At 36.6% G+C, this 19,073-nt stretch overlaps 1 protein-coding gene across 3 annotated transcripts in view; it reads left to right on the forward strand.

Moving 5' to 3' along the window:
* LOC129428205 (uncharacterized) overlaps nucleotides 1–19,073 on the forward strand; it is a 175,221-nt gene that overhangs the window by 113,145 nt on the left and 43,003 nt on the right. The window lies entirely within an intron of this gene.

Here is a 19,073-nt window from a genome sequence, read left to right on the forward strand (position 1 = left end):
GTACATATGGTATATATACAAACATGATAGACAGAGAGAGAAAATTATAAATGCTGTTTTTGAATATGGTACACGCACATACCTAAAAAACGAAAACTTCCTCTCAGATAAACATTCCTGTCAGTACTTTGCACCTTAAAAACGCATTTTATTACCGTCAAACGAGATTGTGAGACTATACCCCAATAAGTCATGTTAAAATGCTGTTTTCATAACTCTTAAGCAGCTGAAATAAGTTGTTGTGAAACTTAAACAGATCTCAGTTCAGAGAAACGACCGGTCATGTCATAGACGGCGTTCTGCTGTGCACGTGTGCGTGCTCTGATTGAGTTCAGCTAAAGGCGGGAGGCGTGTGATGTTTTTTGTTTCCTGTGTAAAGAGTAGCTTGCGTGGTGTCTTCTGCATCTGCCATGCTAACTTTTGACTGGCTGTAGCTAGCTAAGTTAGAGGAGGTTGACTAGCATTACTCAACACGTGTTTTTTTTTTCGCGCTTGGCAAGCCGACCGGACGTGAGATAGCGGCGAGGCAGCATCGACAATTCAATTTTTTAATTCAAAGTTCGATGTTGTGACTTAATTTTGATCGATTTCTATTTAAAATCGAAATCGTGACACCCTTACTAAGCACACAATGACAGAATTTTAATTTTTGGGGAAATATCCCTTTAAACGGTACCTCAACTATGAAGACTTGTATGCTTTAATCCTTTGAATTTGCCTTATACTACTAAATTCCATTGATATAAACATAAAATATTTTATATTTTCATTTTGATTTGATTAAAAACATGTAATAATCATTTTAGCCTATAGAGGCCCCCATTTTTTTCCGCATGTTGTGCATTTTGAAAGAGGCTAAACAGAAGACATTAATGTTCTTGTATTTTTAACTCATTCCTCGCTAGCCTTTTAAAAAAAAGTTGTCTGCAAGCATTTTTTGTGATTTTCACAAAAGTTTCACAAAATTGCCTTCCAGAAATTTTTCTTCTATAAATATATAAACATACAAATATATCAAATAAAAGAACAGACCCTGTGTTTTCAAAGAAACAAAAAAATGTGAAAAAACTTTTATCCTATCTTCATTTTCATCCTACACTTCTCTTTTTATAACCTCTTAAATATAGGTTTCTTTAAAAATAAAAAATTTTAAGCAAAAAGCTGAAATAATTGCATTTTTGTAAAGGAATTTGGTTAGAGATCAGATTCAGAACGATTATCAAAATATGCACAGGGCTCTATTATACACCCAGCGCAATGCACGACGCAAGTGTCTTTTGCTAGTTTCAACCCTGCGCAATTATCATTTTCATGTTTAGAGCCACGTTGTTTAAATAACAAATGCATTTGCGCCCACTTTTGCACCCATGGGCGTTCTGATCGAAAAACGAGGTGTGTTCAGGCACATTGTTGGCGCGTTGCTATTTTGAGGCAACTAAAATAGACTTTGCCATTGATCAACTAAAACCTGGTCTGAAGTCAATGGCGCAATATGTTTTTTGTTATTTAATGAGCGCGTTAGAAATATGCGTCTATAAACGGGACGACAACGCAGGTTTGCTTATCACACACATGGATGCGCAGCAGCACAAAAAAGCTTTTAAATATGAAAAAATGTAAGCATTCAGATGTAAAAGATTATTATCGAGTGTCTTGGACATAAATGAGCACCGATTATGAGACGTTAGGAGGTGCAAAGAGCTGCTTTATCTGTAGCCTGGAAAGTAAATAAATGCTTTGCTTTGAACAAATGCATCTGTTTTTAAATGTTTTTTTTTAAATGCTTTCTCATGGATTTATTGTATATGATGACTTTGTACCTGTGGATATGGGGAGATGAGAAACATTTTTAAGTAATGCTTTAAAAAAACTTGACGCTGTCCGAGTGCTGAAACGTGCGGAGAGCTGTTTGTAAATTCTTTATCTCCTGTTTGTTACAAATAAAGTATTTTTAGAGTACAAACCTTTTCTTACATACTTGTAAATTATTTTTTGATGATATTGGATAGCCATACATTTACAGCAATTAAAAGCCTGCTGTTTTAACTTCCATGACGAAAAGAAAACGCTCTGCGCACAAACCATTTTTCCCGTCTTTAAATTAGCAAAAGTGGGTTCGGACACGCTCATTTAGACAATGCGCTGTGCGCTTTAGACAATGCGTTTAGATTGTTAAAATAGGGCCCACAGAGTTTTAACTGTTGTAAAATTAGTTTTTGCTTTTGTTTTTATAAATTGGCCATCTAGTGGATAATAGCGGAATTACTCCACTAAAAACTAGTTATTACCGTAAAAACTTGTCAGGAAAGTGTCATTGGCAGTCCATTCTCTTAATTGACGAGAAAACTCATCAATGGCATGGAAAGAGTAAATGACCTGCAGATGTCAAGACCAGAGGGTGGTATGTGGTCTTGACATCTACAGGTTATTAACTCTTTCCATGCCATTGACGAGTTTTCTGTGTGCATTTATAACTCTCATTTACTGATTAAAGACTTATCATGTCTACCTCGCTTTAGCATTAAAGGTGGTGTGTGTACATTTTTGGGCCATCTAGTGGTTAGATTGTGATATTGCAACCAACAGCTCACCCCTTAATTCTAAAAAGCATATGGTAACAGGACAAACATGTCGTCGTCTGAGAAAAAGTAGGGACAAAGCGCGCTCTGTAAAACTGTTTGTCCATTTAGGGCAGGGATCCTGGAGGGCCGGTGTCTCTGCAGAGTTTTATTCCAACCCTAATCAAACACACCTGATCCAGCTAATCAAGGTCTTACTAGGCAGACTAGATACTTTGAAGCAGGTGTGGTGAGGGAAGTTTTAGCTAAACTCTGCAGGACGCCGGCCCTCCAGGACCGACTTTGGACACCCCTGATTTAGGGCTACTGCAGAAACATAAAGATGACTTCCATGTAAGGAGACCCATGGTGTATGTAGATAAAAACGGCTCATACTATTGGTAATAAAAACATTTGGTCATTATGTAAAGCCTTTATACACCACTGATCATATAGTTATGTATATTATATTGCATTTCTGTCAAGAGATCCTTCTAAAAATTACACAATACACCTTTAATCGAATAGGTTTTGATCGCAAACTTACGGCGTCATGTATTGTGATGTAAACAACATGGCGGCCTACGAATGAAGTGTGACATTTGTACTGTTTTTAATTTCACATTCAAATAGCCAATCCCAGTGTTGATCTATTATGTGCACATGTGTTTATTCGGGGTAGTCATACTATCGCTTTAAAAGACTGTAGCCTCAAGACATTTTGAGATATTGCTTATTATTTAAATCTACATCTAAAGCCGTTAAAACATGACAACAAACCTAAAGCTATTATAAATATTATATCGCTTAACACAACATTAATATGATTAAAAATGACAAGCACCCTAAGTAAACATGAGCTTAAAGAGAAGAAGCATGCTTTTACAGAAAGTGTTGACTAATAAGACAAGACCTTGCTTTAGGAGAATCCCCTCTCGTACAAACAGTGTTTGGCAATAGTGTAGCAACTCAAGTGTGAAAATCACTCTGCTTTGTTTTGTGCCCATAGCCGCTACTCTGGAAATGAGCTTTGAGGCAGGAGACAATGTGAATCACAATAATGAATAATACATGACTAAATATTTTCAAGCGCGCTCTTGTATCTTGGCGCTCTTCTTGGTTTGCTTGAGTCTTAGCAGCCTTGTAATGAGGCTAAATATTTCCATTCCAATCCGTTAGCACACAAAGACCCCAGCCTCAACTCAAGACATTCGCACAAAGCGCTTCCCATCTGGGGATTGTGGGTAATTCGCATTGTCGTAGGAACCGTGGATTTCAGCCAATTGGTTTGCTCCGTGTCTCCGCCTCGGTGCATTCGCTTACCTGTTTGTGTGACCATTCAACGCATTTCATCCGAGCGTCACATCCTGATTAGACTGGCTGCTGTCCAACTCCGTCTTTACTGACTGGAGTAGGTTGAGCCACATTCATCTAAAAAATCGAACGAAAAGAAATCAATTTATCTTCAGCTGCCGCACTACACGCAACTGTGCCGAGTAGGAGCAAGGTGCCGAGTCAGAGGTTCGACACCCTAGTTAGTAAACATTGCTCTTTTTGTGCTGTCACGTTTGGGTTGTTTTCTGACGTCCCTGCTTTCCTTGTGACATTTGCGACGCACAGAACTTTCATGGTTCACCTAATCGGCTGTATTACAAGGAGCCTTTGTGAGAAAAGACTTCCAGCTTTGCTAGTTATGAAACAAGATCTAGTGGGTGACTGTTCATGTGGCTGTTTATGGATATCACCTCTGAAGCACCTAATGTTAAGTGTTAAAACTTTTAAGTGTTGGGGTCCATTAAAGTCCATTAAAATAAGAAAAATCCTGGAATGTTTTCCTCAAAAAACATAATTTCTTCTTGACTGAACAAAGAAAGACATCAACATTTTGGATGACATGGTGGTGAGTAAATTATCTGGATTTTTTTTTTTAAGAAAATGGACTAATCCTTTAAAGCACCCACACATTTAAAATGGGAAACCTGCACAAGCTTAGGACAAACATTATGTAGTTGTGAATGATAATATCTTTATCTTTATAGTTATCTTTATATTGTTCTTGGTGTGACAGCCGTAAAGAGATACTCCAGCCAAATATCCAAATTTCCTAGATACACATGTCCATCATCTTTCAGACGAACACATTTGGAGTTATTTTAGTAAATGTCCTTGCTCTTACAAGCTTTATAATGGTTGAAAACAGGGATCAGGAAACAACTTCTGACTTTGAAGTCCAAAAAAACTGCATTCATCCTTCACAGAGGTGATCCACATGGCTCTAATGGGTTAATAAAGGTCTTCTGCGGTTAATCAATGCGATTTTGTAAGAAAAATATCCATATTTCAAACTTTATAAACTATATTAACTAACTTCTGGTAATGACACCATCTTGGACTCACGCGATTTACGGACTCACGAGTTTTAGCGCTTTGGTTCCCATTTGTACGTTGTGCAGTGACTATTATGAATTGCGTAAGACCAAGATGGCGCCATTACCGGAAGCTAAAATAAAATATGGATATTTTTCATACAAAATCGCATCGATTACCCGCAAAAGACATGTATTAACCCTCTGGAGCCATGTGGATTACTTCTGTAAAGGATGGATGCACTTTTTGGAATGGGAAAGAGCTTGGAAAAGCAAAGACATTTACTAAAATAACTATGGTTTGAGTGTGAGTAAATCATGGGATAATTTAGATTTTTTGCTGGAGTTTCGCTTTAAGGTTAAGTCAGGAGAATGCAGTTTAAAACTTTTATCTGCGCAGAATGTTCTCGTATTGTTTCAGATTTACTGAAGGATAATACTGGGAGAGTCACAAATCTCCAATAGCAGCGCATATACAGAGGAGGTGGTGGTGTGGGTGGTTACCTGAAATGCACCACAGATATTCAGATGATTTCTCTCGCTTTTAATATGGTGTTGTGTGTTATGCTTGAATGATGAAGTGAGTCAGAACAGATGGCTGTGGCACATCGCATCTATGGTCAGATTTGGATTTAAGAGCAGATAAGCCAGCACAGAAACGACACGCAATTATCTCACGCTGGAGATTTAATGAACATGCTGTTCTCACAGATTATGAGAGACTAATGTATCAGTCGGTTGTATGGTAATTGGTGGTGAAGATTAGTTAAACTTATTGTACAGTGAAGTCTTGATGTGTTATGTTTTTTACATAGTTCTCTTTTAACTCTTTCCCCGAGTTAACTCGTCAATTACGAGAAAACGCTTCCCTGCCAATGACGAGTATTTCCGGCTTTCCGCCATAACGCTATTATCCACCAGGTGGCGCAACTTATAAAACCCGAAAGTATCGCCCTAGGGCAAACCGCTGCATGTCCTTGTCAGTTTTGAGGATCCTCTGAATCTGATCTCTGTCGAAAGTGCTTCACAAAAAAATTTTTTTAAGAAACCTACCCATATTTGAGAAATAATAAAAAGAGAACTAATGAAGGTAGGATGAAACTTCTTTTTTGAGAGCAGAGGGTCTGTTCTTTAGGGCCAAACTAAAATAAAAAAATAAAACTATCTCGAGATTAAAGTCATTGAAATGCGAGAATAAAGTCATTATTTAACGAGAAAAAAGTCAGAATAAATATAATTTTGAGAATAAAGTCGATATTTAATGAGAATAAAGTTGTTATTTAACAAGAATACAGTCATTATTTAACGAGAATACAGACATTATTTAACGAAAATAAAAGTCGTAAAAATTCAGTTTAGGCTTATTCTTTAAGTTGTTTACTGCATTAAGACAATGATATAAATACACTAAATTCACTACACACTATAATATATTATTAATAAGCATGTACGGTCAGGCAGAAAAGCCCAGAATGTGCTCGTTTTCATTGAAGGAAACATGCCTGTACACAGAATGTTTTTATTAATAAAATGTTTGCTGAATATTGTGTTTTAACATTACTGTGTAGATGCATTAAGTCACATTCAATGTTGTCTTTTAGGGTTTTATAAGGGTCTGCACTTAACATAAAGATTTTATATTGTTGCTTTCATTGAGAACACGCCTAAATTGAAACGTAACCTCGTTGCATTAATCTCAATGAATAGTTCACAAAGCCGCAGAGTCTTTCTATTCCTCCCTTGGCCATACGATTTATATCACCCATCACCTGTGCAGGTGCGCCTCCATGTGCGTATACTTTACCCTACCCAATTAACAAAACCCTTTATTCATCACGATATTCTGTTCATTGCATGCCTGTTTTATTAAGGTGTGCACCGAATTTTGTTCGTTCACATTATCTCCCCCCATATTGCCTTTATTGCCCCATATTAAAATTGCCTTAGAGCATCTCCCTCATATTCTTTTATTAATAAGAATAATATGACATTATTATCAAAATATTACGACTTTATTCCCATTAAATAACGACTTTATTCTCGTTAACAACATGATCTCACAAAGTTCCGTGGGATAGTCACGGAATTTTTTGCTAATTTTTCTGTGGCATTCTCATGGATCTACGCATATTTCCGTGGCCCTGCCACAGACTTTCTTTTCCGTGGCATTCTCACGGATTGGTTTCTCAAACGTGCGTGAAGTTGGCCCCCCACCCAATGCAAAACGTCGGCAAAATATGCTCAATCGTTTGTGCTCCGTTTGTGCTGGTTTGTGCTGAAAAAATTTTCGTTTGTGCTGCTTTGGTTTTTTAGATATTAAAAGAACATTTATAGGTCATACTGAGGTCAGGTAGCCCCCCAACATGCTCCAAATTTACCCAAAATAGCCTTAAACGTTTGTGCTTCGTTTGTGCTGGTTTGTGCAGGTAAAAATTTCGTTTGTGCAGTTTTCGTTTTTTAGATATTAAAAGAACATTTATAGGTCATACAGAGGTCACTCAGCCCCCCACATGCTCAAAATTCACCCAAAATAGTCTTAAACGTTTGTGCTTTGTTTGTGCTGGTTTGTGCAGGTAAAAATTTCGTTTGTGCAGTTTTCATTTTTTAGATATTAAAATAACATTTATAGGTCATACAGAGGTCACTCAGCCCCCCACATGCTCAAAATTCACCCAAAATAGTCTTAAACGTTTGTGCTTCGTTGGTGCTGGTTTGTGCAGGTAAAATTTTCGTTTGTGCTGCTTCGGTTTTTATAATATTTAACATTGAATTATGGTGATGATGTCACTCAGCCCATCTCATGCTTTAAGTTCACCCAAAAACTATTCTTGTTCGATTGTGGTACGTTTGTGCTGGTTTGTGCAGGTAAAAATTTCGTTTGTGCCGCTCTTTACAATATTAAAATATTAGAAATTAAATTATAGGCGAAAACCAGAAATCAGATAAATAGTATTTTACCTATTACAAACCAGCACAAACGTAGCACAATCGAAAAAGAATAGTTTTTGGGTGAACTTGAAGCATGCGGGAGGCTGAGTGACATCATCACCATAATTCAATGTCAAATATTATAAAAACCGAAGCAGCACAAACAAAATTTTACCTGCACAAACCAGCACAATCGAAAAAGAATAGTTTTTGGGTGAACTTGAAGAATGAGAGGGGCTGAGTGATGTCATCACCATAATTCAATGTCAAATATTATAAAAACCGAAGCAGCACAAACAAAATGTTTACCTGCACAAACCAGCACAAACGTAGAACAATCGAAAAAGAATAGTTTTTGGGTGAACTTGAAGCATGCGGGAGGCTGAGTGACGTCATCACCATAATTCAATGTCAAATATTATAAAAACCGAAGCAGCACAAACAAAATTTTACTTGCACAAACCAGCACAAACGTAGCACAATCGAAAAAGAAAAGTTTTTGGGTGAACTTGAAGAATGAGAGGGGCTGAGTGACGTCATCACCATAATTCAATGTCAAATATTATAAAAACCGAAGCAGCACAAACAAAATGTTTACCTGCACAAACCAGCACAAACGAAGCACAAACGTTTAAGACTATTTCGGGTTAATTTTGAGCATGTGGGGGGCTGAGTGACCTCTGTATGACCTATAAATGTTCTTTTAATATCTAAAAAACGAAAACTGCACAAACCAGCACAAACGAAGCACAATCAAACAAGAATACTTTGGGTGAACTTAAAGCATGTGGGGGGGCTGAGTGACGTCATCGCCTTATTTCAATGTCAAATATTATAAAAACTGAAGCAGCACAAACGAAAATTTTACCTGCACAAACCAGCACAAACGAAGCACAAACGTTTAAGACTATTTTGGGTAAATTTGGAGCATGTTGGGGGGCTACCTGACCTCAGTATGACCTATAAATGTTCTTTTAATATCTAAAAAACCAAAGCAGCACAAACGAAAATTTTTGCGGCACAAACCAGCACAAACGGAGCACAATCGAAAAAGAATAGTTTTTGGGTGAACTTGAAGAATGAGAGGGGCTGAGTGATGTCATCACCATAATTCAATGTCAAATATTATAAAAACCGAAGCAGCACAAACAAAATGTTTACCTGCACGGACCAGCACAAACGTAGCACAATCGAAAAAGAATAGTTTTTGGGTGAACTTGAAGAATGAGAGGGGCTGAGTGATGTCATCACCATAATTCAATGTCAAATATTATAAAAACCGAAGCAGCACAAACAAAATGTTTACCTGCACAAACCAGCACAAACGTAGAACAATCGAAAAAGAATAGTTTTTGGGTGAACTTGAAGCATGCGGGAGGCTGAGTGACGTCATCACCATAATTCAATGTCAAATATTATAAAAACCGAAGCAGCACAAACGAAATTGTTACCTGCACAAACCTGCACAAACGTAGCACAATCGAAAAAGAATAGTTTTTGGGTGAACTTGAAGCATGCGGGAGGCTGAGTGACGTCATCACCATAATTCAATGTCAAATATTATAAAAACCGAAGCAGCACAAACAAAACTTTTACCTGCACAAACCAGCACAAACGAAGCACAAACGATCAAATATAGTTTTGGGTGAAATTGAAGCATGCTGGAGGCTGAGTGACGTCATCACCATAATTCAATGTCAAATATTATAAAAACCGAAGCAGCACAAACGAAATTGTTACCTGCACAAACCAGCACAAACGTAGCACAATCGAAAAAGAATAGTTTTTGGGTGAATTTGAAGCATGCGGGAGGCTGAGTGACGTCATCACCATAATTCAATGTCAAATATTATAAAAACTGAAGCAGCACAAACGAAATTTTTACCTGCACAAACCAGCACAAACGTAGCACAATCGAAAAAGAAAAGTTTTTGGGTGAACTTGAAGAATGAGAGGGGCTGAGTGACGTCATCACCATAATTCAATGTCAAATATTATAAAAACCGAAGCAGCACAAACGAAATTGTTACCTGCACAAACCAGCACAAACGTAGCACAATCGAAAAAGAATAGTTTTTGGGTGAATTTGAAGCATGCGGGAGGCTGAGTGACGTCATCACCATAATTCAATGTCAAATATTATAAAAACCGAAGCAGCACAAACAAAATGTTTACCTGCACAAACCAGCACAAACGTAGAACAATCGAAAAAGAATAGTTTTTGGGTGAACTTGAAGCATGCGGGAGGCTGAGTGACGTCATCACCATAATTCAATGTCAAATATTATAAAAACCGAAGCAGCACAAACGAAATTGTTACCTGCACAAACCAGCACAAACGTAGCACAATCGAAAAAGAATAGTTTTTGGGTGAATTTGAAGCATGCGGGAGGCTGAGTGACGTCATCACCATAATTCAATGTCAAATATTATAAAAACCGAAGCAGCACAAACGAAATTGTTACCTGCACAAACCAGCACAAACGTAGCACAATCGAAAAAGAATAGTTTTTGGGTGAACTTGAAGAATGAGAGGGGCTGAGTGATGTCATCACCATAATTCAATGTCAAATATTATAAAAATCGAAGCAGCACAAACGAAATTGTTACCTGCACAAACCAGCACAAACGTAGCACAATCGAAAAAGAATAGTTTTTGGGTGAATTTGAAGCATGCGGGAGGCTGAGTGACGTCATCACCATAATTCAATGTCAAATATTATAAAAACCGAAGCAGCACAAACGAAATTGTTACCTGCACAAACCAGCACAAACGTAGCACAATCGAAAAAGAATAGTTTTTGGGTGAATTTGAAGCATGCGGGAGGCTGAGTGACGTCATCACCATAATTCAATGTCAAATATTATAAAAACCGAAGCAGCACAAACAAAATGTTTACCTGCACAAACCAGCACAAACGAAGCACAAACGTTTAAGACTATTTCGGGTTAATTTTGAGCATGTGTGGGGCTGAGTGACCTCTGTATGACCTATAAATGTTCTTTTAATATCTAAAAAACGAAAACTGCACAAACCAGCACAAACGAAGCACAATCAAACAAGAATACTTTGGGTGAACTTAAAGCATGTGGGGGGGCTGAGTGACGTCATCGCCTTATTTCAATGTCAAATATTATAAAAACTGAAGCAGCACAAACGAAAATTTTACCTGCACAAACCAGCACAAACGAAGCACAAACGTTTAAGACTATTTTGGGTAAATTTGGAGCATGTTGGGGGGCTACCTGACCTCAGTATGACCTATAAATGTTCTTTTAATATCTAAAAAACCAAAGCAGCACAAACGAAAATTTTTGCGGCACAAACCAGCACAAACGGAGCACAAACGATTGAGCATATTTTGCCGACGTTTTGCGTTGGGTGGGGGGCCAACTTCACGCATGCGTTACACGTCTGCTTTTTCCTATTTTCAAACCATTGTCGCTTCGGTTTAGGGTTAGATTTGGTGTTTGTGTTAGTATGACACTTTAAGTATTTGTTTATACTATTTTTTCTGATGTATTCTTTTATATTTTCTAGACTTTAATCAATTGTTGCCTGGCGTTGGGGTTAGAGTTGGGTTTGGGTAGGGATGTCATTTTTTGTAAATCTAACCATAAACCGAAGTGACAATGGTAAGAAAATAGGACAAAACAGTTGAGTAACCAATCCGTGAGAATGCCACGGAAAAGAAAGTCCGTGACAGGGCCACGGAAATATGCGGAGATCAGTGAGAATGCCACGGAAAAATTAGCAAAAAATTCTGTGACCACGGAAATTTGTGAGATCAGGTTGCTTGTTAAATAACAACTTTATTTTCGTTAAATAACGACTTTATTTTTGTTAAATAATGACTTTATTCTTGTTAAATAGCGACTTTATTCTCGTTAAATAACAACTTTTATTTTTGTTAAATAACGACTTTATTTTTGTTAAATAACAGCTTTATTTTTGTTAAATAACGACTTTATTCTCGTTAAATAACGACTTTATTTTTTTTGTTAAATAACGGCTTTATTTTTGTTAAATAATGACTTTATTCTCGTTAAATAACAACTTTTTTTTTGTTAAATAACGACTTTATTTTCGTTAAATAACGACTTTATTCTTGTTAAATAACGACTTTTATTTTTGTTAAATAATGGCTTTATTCTTGTTAAATAACGACTTTTATTTTTGTTAAATAACGACTTTATTTTTGTTAAATAACGACTTTATTTTTGTTAAATAACGGCTTCATTTTTGTTAAATAACGGCTTCATTTTTGTTAAATAACGACTTTATTCTTGTTAAATAACGACTTTATTTTTGTTAAATAACGGCTTTATTTTTGTTAAATAACGACTTTATTTTTGTTAAATAACAACTTTATTCTCGTTAAATAACAACTTTATTTTTGTTAAATAACGACTTTATTTTTGTTAAATAACGACTTTATTCTTGTTAAATAACGACTTTTATTTTTGTTAAATAACGGCTTTATTCTTGTTAAATAACGACTTTTATTTTTGTTAAATAACGACTTTTATTTTTGTTAAATAACGGCTTTATTTTTGTTAAATAACGACTTTATTCTCGTTAATTAACGACTTTATTCTCATTAAATAACAACTTTATTCTTGTTAAATAACGACTTTATTTTTGTTAAATAACGGCTTTATTTTTGTTAAATAACGACTTTCTTTTTGTTAAATAACAACTTTATTCTCGTTAAATAACGACTTTATTTTTTGTTAAATAACGACTTTATTCTCTTTAAATAACAATTTTATTCTCGACATTATATTTATTCGGACTTTTTCTCGTTAAATAATGACTTTATTCTCACATTTTAATGACTTTAATCTTGAGATGGTTTTATTTTAGCTTGGCCCTAATCCTCCTTGGTAGTTCCTTCATGTGATATATTGTATGTTTATATATTTTAAGAACATTTTCTGGAAGGCATTAAACTTTTGTGAAAATCATGAAAAATGCTGGCGCTGGCTGTCAACGCGGTTGGGGAAAGAGTTAAGAGGTATTGCTATTACGTTTGTCTAAATTGAGCTATTAGGACAGTTTTAAATCAATTATATCTCTAACTGCTTTCTCAAAAATTATTTTATCACTTTATTTTCCCTTAAGAAAATTTAACAGTTGCCAGATTCCTGTAGAAGTCTTGCTTTGAGCACTTTTATCTCATAGCTAAAATAGTCTTTTTGCTGCAGCTGAATGGTCTCTGGTGCCTTGAGATGGCTTTGTTGTTTTCAGTCTGAGAAACAGGTGTTGGAAAAACAAGTTAAATCTCAAAGTCATGCTGAAGGTAGAAAGCGTTTTAATCATCATAAGCTCTAATTGCTCCCTAAATCAAAAAGTCAATTCCAATAAGAGTTATAGTGAAATTCAACACCACTAAATATCTGCACTCAGAGAGCGTTCAATTGGAGCCATGCGGCGTTTGAGGAGATTCATTTTGTACCAACATACCATTAGTGTTTAACCTTCTCACATGTTTAATTTATCTTTCCTGTGCATGTTTTAGAGAACTTGAGATATTATTTCAGTTATTTTTCAGTTTGGGGGTTTTAAAAGACTGTGATGGAAAGCGTACGTCTGCCAAATTAGGATGTGTTAAGGATTCTCTCTGTATTATTGTGGGTCAATATTTGTCAGAGCCATTTGAGCACAGCTTAAAACAGCTGAGATCCATTTATTATTCATCTCCGGCGTCGAATGCCAAAGTCCAGGGGAACACAATGTGGGGAGATGTCAGTTAAAATGAATAGATGTGAGAGACCTGACCGACCAGCTTTATAATTGGGTTTAAGGTGAAAGGGAGAAGAAATATGAATAGACATCGGTAGAGATGAAATATTAGAGGACAGCAGCGAGAGGGGCCAGATATTGATACGGTGACACCTTTAGACACCGAGACGGATTATGAATTTGATAAGGCAAAGATCTCGAGTGACTCAGTGCAGTAAAGGAAAGGTGAACATTTCTAGAGGATGGACATTGTAAGGAGAATTGAATCGATGGTGATATTGAACGAATTAGAAAAAAAGAGTTGTTTCTAATGGAGAAAACAGTTTACAATCCAATAGCATTGGAAAAAGATAAATCATATGAGAGTTGAGGCTGAAGATGAGGCAAATTTTGGTGCAAAAGGGAATAAGTAAAATCTATTTTCACAATTATCTATCCATTATTTATGATGTTTTCAATAAGTCCAGGATGTAGAAATTATTACTGCACAGATTCACATCAGAGACATCAGTGGTCAATTTTTGGAAACTAAGTAACCAGAAAGGTTTTCTTTGATGTGGTATCATTTTTGTGAAAAACATCAGATGTGTATGGGAGGTGTTGTTGCTTCTATCAACCCACATTGTGAGCTTATTTTAGTATGTAGTGGTTATACAACTTTATTTCAATAAGTCATCCAGGAAAAGTGTTGGGGAAAGTTACTTTTAAAAGTAATGTATTACAATATTACTGTAAGTTACTCCCCAAAAAAGTAACTAATTGCGTTACTTTTCTTGGAAAGTAATGCTTACGTTATTTTTAAGTTACTTTTTCTTACTTTGCAGGTGTGTTTAATGACTAAGAAGTTCTGCATTCAGAAGTTGCATATTTCCATCGCAAAAATGTCAACCTCTGGTCTGCCATCTCCAATTCTGACTGAAACTGTTCACGCATAGAGTGTGTAATTCTACATTAATATGTTCAGTTTAATGCAGTACATTGTTTTTTACATCTAATTAATTAAACTGAAAAGTAACTTGCATTACTTTAAAAAAAAAAGTAACTCAAATATCAATGTATACATTTAAAAGTAATGCGTTACTTTAATCGTTACTTCAGAAAAGTAATATTATTAGGTAATGCACATTACTTTTAATGCGTTACCCCCAACACTGTCCAAGAACATGATTTGTGAGTCCTGTTGTATTCTTTTTTCCTACTATGGAAGTGAATGGGGTCCATTAATGGTTTGGTTACAAGCATTTCTTAAAATATCTTCATTAGTGTTCATCAGAACAAAGAAATGTATACAGGTTTGTAACAACATGAGAGTCACAAAATGATGACAAAATTTTTTTTTTTTGGTGAACTATCCCTTTAAGTCTCAGGTGTGCCCAGAATGTGTCAGTGAAGTTTCCGCTCAAAATACCTCACAGATCATTTATTTTAGCATGTCCAAAATGCCCATATTTGAGTGGGAGCAAAAACGTGCTGTTATAATGTCTGTACCTTTAAATGCAAATAAGCTACAGCTCCTCACTTCCCTACAAACAGACAGTGCGCGCTTTTAGTTAACATAGATCTGATTAATACTGTCTAAGACAATAGTACCTAGTGGATAAAGTACAACTGGCTGAGGGTGGAAACTATGGTAATCAGGAATGTTAGTGGGCGGGGCTTTATCAATGTGACCTCAAATTGATAAGAAAATCAAAACAGCATGTCTAATGAGATTGCTTTGGTTTATTGGGGATTAAAAATCAAGGAGAAAGTATGTTACTTCATCGTAGGGTGGTTGTGTTCACAACCTGCCAACACACATTTATGTCCAAACACCTTGTAAAAGTGGATTTTGCATAATAGGTGCAATATTCAGTCAAGTCATCTATTTTAAAAATAATATTTCTAATAAAATGTTTGTTTTCTAATTACTATTTTATATACTATTTATATTTTTCTCTATGGCAGTAATTTCAAGCATTTAACCATACACTTCTAGATTAAAAGATTTTTAACTATTTCCCTGCCTGCGTTTTTTTTTTTTATTGCCAGCCAGCACCAGCATTTTTCATGATTTTCACAAAAGTTTAATGCCTTCCAGAAAATGTTCTTCTTAAAATATATAAACAATATATCAAATGAAATAACAAACCCTCGTCCTACCTTCTTTAGCTCTCTTTTTATCACCTCTCAAATATGAAATGGTTTCTTCAAAAACACAATTTTGAGCAAAAAACTGAGATAATTGCGTTTTTGTGAAGGACTTTTGATAGAGATCAGATTCAGAGCGATCCTCAAAATGTACACAGACATAAAGCTGTTTGCCCTAGGGCGATACTTTCGGGTTTTATAAGTTGCGGAAGACCTGGTGGATAATAGCGGAATTGCGGAAAGTCGGAAATACTCGCAAGGAATCGTTTGCTCTTAAAGCAACACCAAAGAGTTTTTTTTACCTTAAAATAACGTTTCCAAAAAAGTTTCAGTGGTTCATCCACACAAAACAAGGTGAATGGCACTTTCACATTAGCTTTGCAGCCCTCTATCGGCCAAAACCGCACTAAAGAAGTTTCCAACCGTCGGGTAGCGGTCCTGTAGTTCGAGTGAAAACTACAAAAACTTGCTTTACGGCAGACCTACAATCCAATCAGAGCCAGCTATGCTGCAGTATTTACGACAGTGGTAATGAACAATTACGCTTCTAACCTGTAGGGGGAGCAAAGAGCCAGAGTTCTTTAGTGTTGCTTTAATTGATGAGTTAGCACGTCTATGGCAGGGAAAGAGTTAAGATCATAGTTAACTTTTTAGTCAAGTGTTTAAAAACGTCTTACTGGTATAACTTGCGTTAAAGCTTTCATATCCGTATAGCAGAAGTCTTTTGAAGCAAGTGGAGACTGCATTATGTGGTCTTCATTATAAGAAATACCTTAGATTCCTCTTGCGAGACTTTGGGAGAAACAGCGGATCGGCCGACTGTAATCCTGCTCTTGAGGTTGGGGATGAAAGTGATGAGCTCATTTGCATGCCGGTTAACAGACAAGCTCTCGAAGGCTAATAACAGGTAATGTAGGTGAGTCAGTGCCGGACAGCTTTGAGATTGATGTCATTTAAAGAGCTCATCTGTCTTGAGCTACACAAGATAGGGGAGGATTATGCAGATGAGAGTGCTGAGCCAATGAATCCCTACAGCTGAGGTTGAAAATGATGACGGCGCGGTTACGACAGGAGAACCTGATGGAGAGCATACAGTGAGGAAAACACAATGGCATTTGGATAGAAAGGGAAGTTTAACTTGTTTTTCTGCTTGGAAAATGCCTGACAAGGCGAAACAATGAATAGCGTATGTCCTTACAGAAGGTTGAAAAAGCCGGTCAGTAAAATATCTTCTGCAAATACACAAGCAGAGGATCACTTTTATATGCTGTATTGGCTATTTAAATACGTAAAGAAAATTAAACATTTGCGTTGCTAAAACAAGCTAGAGGAATACAGCTTAGATGCAGAAAATTCATGCTGTTAGTGGAAGAGGAGTTAAACAGATGAAAAACATGATGCTACAGTGCAGTGATGAAATTGTTTACCGAATCATTGTTTTTCAATTTAATAGTTGGCTTATCCAGAAGCAGCTAACAAATTGAAATGGTCTGAAATCCCTGGGGTGTACAGTACCTCCTGTGCCACCGCTAGTCCTTTTGCTTGCGTTGGCAGATAATGCAGCCTGCGGCGGGGTCATGCAGCGTGCGTACTAGGGGGAATATACATGTGAATGGTTTGCATTGACCACTTTACATTTCCAGCCTGGAAGTGGAGCTCCTTAATTCAGAAGCATCCATTGAAACAGATGATTTTGCTGAGCAACATCAAACAGCATTAGCCGTAGCCGAGACTCTTAATGTAAACATGATAAGTTGGGTGTCAGGAAATATGGGCCTTCTCATTGATCACGAAACAAGTACGGAGATTTCGCAGGGTCTTGACATTCAAGGCGATGCATCAATTATTCAGGCTCTGCTCCGGGCGGTTGGGAGACGCGTGGCTGTTTAGCATTACGTTGTTAGTCTTTCTTTTGAGGTTCTCTGCTGGGTGACTTTCTCCTGGGTGATGATGAAAATGCTCTGTAGTTTCGCTGCACCTGCTGGAGAGCCTCCAACAGGCTTTTGTGTGTGTACCTTGGGTTGTATTTATTCATCCATTTGTTAAATACGTGTGTGTTTAATGGAAATAACTGTACGTGCTTCGCACATAAAAGTTGCAATGGCATCAGTTTGTAGATGTGTTCAGAGTGTTTCTTGGTTATGATGTTTGTTAAACTAGCAGCCACAGTTTTCAAATGTTGTGTAGTGTAAATGTGGGTTTTAATATTGCGGGTCTGTTCATTTTAAATTGAGAAAATGCTTCAGATATCTTTTGTAGTTGACTTCAAAGGGTGTGTGTCCAATTAGCCCACTTCTAGACAAAATATCCTTGAATTTGTTTACATGTCATTTTTGCAAAAACAACTTGCGGGTTGGATGATATTACTGTGAGCAAAGTCAACGGTGATTTCAAGGTGTTTGTTTGTTTTTAATTATTTATTTATTTATTTAATTTATGTTTGGGCTATTGTTGGACATCTAAATTAATTATCACTGACAGCCTTGTTTTAGCCTAGATGTCTGGGCTGAGTTTGGATGGCTATTAGAAGTCGTAAGTGCAAAATTGCTTGCTGGGCTAGCCTAAGTTTCGCAAGTTCAGCCTGATCTCCTGGGAATTCTTAACTTTTTAATAATGTGGCAAATTAAAAAATATATATATTTTGCTAAAACCCAGCATCACTGGGACAAAACTTATCCGCAGTTACAGAGTCATCATATACAATAAATCCTTGAGGTAGCATTAAAAAAACATTTAAAAACAGATGCATTTGTTTACTTGCCAGGCTACAGGTAAAGCAGCTCTTTGCGCCTTCTAACGTCTCATAATTAGTCCTCATTTATGTCCAAGAGACTCAATAATAATCTTTTACATTCAATCCTTTAATCTTTCATATTTAAAAGTATTTTTGTGCTGCTGCGCATTCATGTACTTTGTGATAAGCAAACCCGCGTTGTCGTCCCGTTTATAGGCGCATATTACTAATGCGCTCTTTAAATAACATAAAACACATTGCGCCATTGACTTTAGACTTTAGACCAGGTTTTTGTTGGTCAATGGCGTAGTCTATTTTAGTTGCCTCAAAATAGCTACGCGCCAACAATGCGCCTGAACACACCTCGTTTACAGACCAGAACGCCCATGGGCGCAAAAGGGGACGCAAATGCATTTGCTATTTAAAGAACGCGGCGCTAAACGTGAAAATTAGGGTGGAAACTAGTGAAAGACACTTGCGTCGCGCATTGCGCTGCATTGCGCCGGGTGTAAGATAGAGCCCATAGTGTCTTTTGTGTTGTTATTGTTTTGGCGCGAGGTAAAAGTTAATAAAACTATACTTATATAATGTTACTATTGGTTTCCCATTTA

This window comes from Misgurnus anguillicaudatus, chromosome 14 (genome assembly GCF_027580225.2).
Source record: "Misgurnus anguillicaudatus chromosome 14, ASM2758022v2, whole genome shotgun sequence".
NCBI lineage: Eukaryota > Metazoa > Chordata > Actinopteri > Cypriniformes > Cobitidae > Misgurnus > Misgurnus anguillicaudatus.